Source organism: Geospiza fortis, unplaced genomic scaffold, assembly GCF_000277835.1.
Source record: "Geospiza fortis unplaced genomic scaffold, GeoFor_1.0 scaffold318, whole genome shotgun sequence".
Lineage (NCBI taxonomy): Eukaryota > Metazoa > Chordata > Aves > Passeriformes > Thraupidae > Geospiza > Geospiza fortis.
The window spans coordinates 2709854-2715853 of NW_005054371.1; the positions used below are offsets into that span (position 1 = coordinate 2709854).

General features: G+C 40.7%; 1 long non-coding RNA gene across 2 annotated transcripts in view; it reads right to left on the bottom strand.

Annotated features, from left to right (window-relative positions):
• The window catches only part of LOC115948291, a 19672-nt gene extending 13683 nt beyond the window's left edge, over positions 1 to 5989 (bottom strand). The window contains exons 1-2 of one of the 2 annotated variants that reach the window (XR_004082122.1): positions 5791 to 5989; positions 5277 to 5628 (exon numbers count right to left, since the gene is read on the bottom strand). This is a non-coding gene — a long non-coding RNA (uncharacterized LOC115948291). Of the gene's footprint in view, positions 1 to 5276; positions 5629 to 5790 lie in introns of those variants that run through there. The other variant, XR_004082121.1, reaches the window with a different exon arrangement.
• Positions 5990 to 6000: the final 11 nt, after the last annotated feature.

Below are 6000 nucleotides of genomic sequence, written 5' to 3' on the forward strand. Positions count from 1 at the left end.
GTTTCACAATTGTACTTACTATAGGGATACTCCCTACAAGTGAATTTATCAGGAACAGATGGATGTAGGACTTCATGGAAAAAATGCTAAGCATCTGCAGTATCATTTGTGGTTAATGAGAGAGGAAGGTGGTTGGCTTTTTAACAAATCTAGCTCTCACTGAGGGGCAGACATACTCACAAAAAGACTTAGTAAATAACCCCAGATAAAAATATCAGTCAGGAGCTGTTCCTGTGTAGCAGCTGGTTCAATATTTTTATAACTTCAGTTTGATGCCACCATCACTAAGGTGTATATCTGTAACACACATTATTTGAATTAGGAAATAAAATGGAACATGCCCAAAGGAGTAGATCACAACACATTTTAGTAGTTACAGGGGAACTACATTGCAATGGTCTATATAATGCTGTGAATATTCTGCTAAACAGTACATAAAAGCTGGCTTGCTATAATTTTTTTTTTGCTAATGTATGCTCAGAAGGACTAATAATGGGCCTTATGAGTCACAAGCATTCATTAAGTAAGCCACCAGAGTTTAAAAAATGTAACATTTGAGATCTAGTCTGTTTGAAGTGAACAAGAAAATTAGTATGTTTTAAGTAATAGTGACTCTTTTAAAAACACTATAATCATATGCTTCTAAATATTTAAGATTCTTTATTCTATGCAAAGCCATCATGTTAATTACTGGATTAGCAAGAACATCTTTCAAGACCAAATTTGAACCCATCTTCTTGGTTTTGAAACACATTTGGAATGCTTGACTCCCTCAGGGTAGTCCCAAGAGGAAATGTGTTACTTTCACTCGTGTCTGGTTACTGGGGAAGGCCCACTGCAGGCAGGGGTTTGGTTTGCAGGGAAGAGCTGCCCTTTACTTTACTTATCCCGCTGGCTTGATTCGGGTGCAATTAAATCAAATGATTTGTTCAAGATCACTAAGGGATTCAGTGACTCAACTGGGGTAAGAAAGCTGGACTGGGAAAACTGAAAATACTAGTTCCCATGGTGGGACAATTTCTCAGTACCATTTAAGTAAATTAGAGGGGCAGCTATTGTATTTCAGAGTCATCTGTACAAACTGCTGCATTGTATAGGCTAAATTTACATCAGTAGGGAAATGCAGATACAGAAGGAAAACTGAATGAAAAAGATTAACACTTTTATGTCACTGACATCTTAACAGACACACCAGATTAAAACCAGAAAAGTTTAAATCAAGTTTTGTCTGCCAAAGATTTTTGAATTTGTAGGTATCCATTTTAGAGGAGAAATGAGTCTTTCTTGCTTGTCTTTAGCCATGTATGAGTCAACTTTTAAAAACTGTATTTTGTAGCCTTACAGGTGTTCAATGTTAATTTTCGTATTTTGCTTTGTTTAGTCTTTTTTTTCCTGTTTTTTTAAAATGACCTAGAGACATGTCAGTACTGGCATGCTGGTGTGATACCACTGCTTTTATCAATAAGATTAGATGACTGCAAATGATTTCCCTGCTGCCTGCATTGGTTACTGATAAGAGTAAGGAGTTGTCATTATCTATGACAACAGAAGGCAATGACATAGGCACATTGGCTCATAATTTGCATCAGAAAATTTGGTGGTAAAGGAATAGTGAAATTTAGTATTTTCTAATGTATTTTCAAGGGTAGAACATAATGCTGCAGCAAGGACAAACTCCTGCAATTTCTTTCTATCCTCTTCCTCCTTCCAAACCTGACCTCACTTCTCCAGGCCTTTCATTCCCTCCAACATCAATTTTTCAACAGTGTTTTGTCCTCATAGACTCTTCATTTCAGCCTCAGTCTCCTGACTTAGCCAGTGCTGGCTTTCTCCTTGGCTTGCTGCCTGAGTCCCCTGCTGACCTCAGGATGTGGTTCTGCCAATCTAATTGTGGGCTGCTACTGAAAGGGGTAGTCCGTCCCGTTCCTCCTACTGCCTGTCCTGGTCTCCCTTGTGAGCTGAGTCAGGGAACTAAACTTGTATAGTTCCTTTTCTTTCAGTTCAGCTCTCTGAATCAGGTCATTATGGGGTAAAATGAGCACCAATGCTAAAAATCACAGCCAGGGTTGGAGACAGTGAAATAGGGAGAGGAGGGACCACCTCTTTCAGCAGCACTTGATAATTAATGTTTCATCATTAAACTGAATTTCCAGCTCCAAACTCCTCACCCTGCCTCTCTTGTGCTTCCCTTTCCCCCTTTAGCCCCTCTTCCTTCCCATTTGTCCCTGCCCTTTCTGCTCCAATCCCAGAGATATCCATGAACTAATGCCAGCTATCTTGCCCAGCTCCCTTTTTTTCTGTGTCAGATCTGTACTTCACTGATGTCTTGTAGACAGACTTTGCCAGTAAACACCTGTGGTCCCTCACTCAATTGCTGTTTACAAAGTATTAGCTCAAGAGGATAGAAAATGCTTCACCAATTAAGATACCTCATTTTTATAAACTCAAACCAGCTTTCATTAAGAAGCTCTTTTACTTGTCCATGAAAAAAATCTGAAACTGAGCTCTGACAACATGTTATAAAATGGATAAAACCCCTGATAGTTATGAAATTCCTACAAATTGAGCTTTCCTCACTTTGAACCCTTTGTATTAAAAATAAGCAGTGAAATAGTTTTCAACAATAGTTAGAGTCTCTTGTTCCTACTGTAAACAAATGCTGAATATCTGGGCAAAAATCTCTGCGTAATGCAAGTCAACTCCCATTGACTTCACAGGAGTTATCATGCTATATATGAGAGCAGAATCCTGTCTCTGCGAATAAAGGAGTTTTTTTCCAGAGTGAGGGGGCTCTGCACAATGAATGCATTTTTACCAGCCCTTTCTGATTCATTGGCAAACTCCCAAACACAAGAACTGTTTCTGTAGTCTTCTACTCTCACAATGACAGACATTTTCTTTTTCATTTTTAGTGGGAAGTCTTTTGTACGTATTTTTCTCATGAAAACGTGTGTCTTGGTATTTTGTACAGTGAAGTAGAAAATATTTTTCAGTCACAATATTTTTGAAGTCGTTCCTTCCTGAGTTTATTGTGTATCTTCTAATTCCAGTTTAAACTGAGCTGAAGGTAAAGAAGCAGATTTGAGCCTGATGTGTACGTCTCCTGCAATTCAAAAGCTGCTTTGAAACGAGACTGGGCAGGCTCCTCTGGAAGTTCCAGCAGCCCCAGGGAGCTATCCAAGTCATGCCAAAGTTGTGTCAGGCTGTGGTCCACCCTAGACCCAAACTAGAAAACAAGGGGATAGCTTTCTACTTTTCAGGAATTCTCCAATGGGCCAAAGTGAAATTCCCTTTAGCAACACACAAAAAACCCCCCTTGTGCTGAAGAACTGCTCTCTACAGAGTTTCTGTATTGTTAACAATTACAATCTTGCCTCCTATCATATTTTATATTTTCCCCAGAGTTCTACATGGCAATTTTTAAAAAGAACTTAGCAGGTATGTTTAGGCAGTATTTTTAAAGTTTTGAATTTTTTGTGTTATATGGTTTACATTTTATCATCATCATTATCATACCTTATTTTCAAGGTGGTTTTCTTCCTGTTGTGGTCTGGGAAATAAGTATTACTGATGACACCATTACAAAGATCAGATAAAGCTGCCTCTCCAGAGAAACAAGAAAGTGTAAGTTGAGGAGCACTCTCAGTGCTGAATGGTCTGTGAGATGAGCCTACATTTGACAATGTTCAGACACCCATATTCAGAACCACCAGTACCATTCCCTCATTCCTCTCTGTGGAACCAGCTCAAGTGTTTCAGTAACCACCTGATACACATGATTGGATTTCTTCCAAACCTGAGTTAAAACCTATCTTTAAAAAGTGTATCTAATCTCGTGTTTAAAACCCAAGCAAATGTATACCCACTATCTCTGCTGATATAAACTATTTAAATGTTTAATTGCCCTCACAGTCGAGAAATGTCAACATTAGGTTTGTCTTGCTTCAGTTTCCAGCAAATGGACAGCATTGCCTTTGTCAGCCAGGTTGAAAAGGTCATACTATCGAGATATCTTTCCTGTATTTAAGTACCTTTTCAAAGTAATCCAGTCTTTTGTCACGTTTTTTTTCTTCAGAAGCTAAATAAGCTGAAATGTGGAAGCTTCATATTCTATGTTAGCTTGTTTTGTGCTCCCTGGATAATTTTTCAGTACTCTTTGAACTATCACTATTATTTCCCTGCTATTGTAAATATCAGAAGTGGCTGCAGGTGTTTTTGTACAATTTCTTCACCAATGTGTGCAGATGTCTGCTTTCTAGAAGACAAGTTTTTATGCCCATTAGATTGCATTAGCTCTTTTCCAGTTGCTGTGATGTAGCAGTGCCAGGGCTGTGCTGGTCCCTGTGCCAGGCCAGGGCCCTGCCCACCCAGTTCCCACTCTGGGGCTGATGGCTGGGCCTGGACTCCCACAGGAACCATGTGGCAGATCAGGCTGTCCTCATTCAGCACTTTGTGTTCGCTGGAGGCTGGAAGGACCCTTGCATTATTTTACCTGGCATCAGTGTGTCTCTCATGGGTTTATATGTCCATGAGTCAGGATACTGACCCTCGCCAATCTCACAAACAGTTTGATTTTCAGTAGGGGTCACGATCCACTGTCTCATCCAAGTCAGGCTGGGCTGCAAGAAATGGCTTTTTTAATTTTAAAAATGAGCATAATAGTTAGTAGAGTAAAACTGAGCCTCTGAAACTCTCTGGAGCAGAGAACAAAAAGATTCCAATATTTTAGGTTGTGCAGATCGAAGAGTTTTGGTGATGCCAGATAATGCTAGTTCTTCTAATACTTTAGCTTACAACTTCTTTAATTAAAAAAAATATATATTTAGCTGTTGATATGTCACTGCATAATGTAGGGCTTGGTCGTTCCTTAGAGATAAACTGATTTTTTAATCTATTTTAATTTCCACAGTTCTTTGCGTCTAGTAAACTTTCATGTTACTGAATCCATATGGTGCCCAGTGCAGAAAGATTGACATAGGTACATTTTGCTGACATGTTATTCCCTAATAGTGTAGGATACCTACTTGAATAAACTGGGAAAAATAATTCAGCAAAGAAGATGTTAAAATGGAATGGCAGTCAGTCTTTTGCTTGGTGACATTTAGAAGAAGAATAAAAATGGAGATGGCTTATTTCTGGCCTGACATGGAATCTATTAGCTGAGCAGTAACAAGGAGTAATTAGTGAGTGATATGTTATTTTCTGTTGTTGTTCTACAGCCAATAGAAGGATTTAGTTGATGTATTGTAACAGTAGAGACTACTGGAATCAGATGCTCAAGAGGCGAACAGGTTTATTCTATTTTATACTTTATGTTTACTGCTTTCTGGCAATATTGCAAACATTGTAATGATTTGAACTAACCATGCTGATAAATCTGTAATTCCTCATAAGACATTTCTTAAATTGTGTCTGTTAAAATTTTTAAGATGTAGTCTGGTGTAGCTTTTTCATTCGGGTTTGGTCTCTTCTATTTTTAAGAACTGCTTTGATGTAGGAGCTCTCCTGTCACACGTGAGTTTTGCAAAGTCCCCAGTTAATGCCATTATCGCCAGTGGCTGAGACCTCAGTGAGGGAGAGCACACTGGAGCTGGGGGTGCGCGGGGGCTGCCGCTGCTCCGCTTCGTACTGGGGAAAGAGAATTGCAGCTCCTGATCCGTGCCAGGGTAAATGGAGGCTGCTGCTGTGCTGCCAGCCGGGGGATGGGAAAGGGGGTGCGTGCTGTCTCACACGGACCTGCAGGACCGCCACAGCAAGGGAGCTTTGGAGCCTTCATGCTCCAGGAGTTACCTTTCCATCAGCCCTTCTGTGGCATCTTGGCACATTCGTGTTCAGGGCGGCGCAGGATCGCGGGGAGTGCCGAGATGCGGGTTACACTTGCGAGCTTTTCCGTCCCCCGGCACTTCTCTAAGATGGTTGTGCAGCAGGACCCGCCCCGCCGCACAACATCCCCGGCGCAGCACGGCCGGGCACGTGCGGGGTCACGGGTGCCCGGAGCCG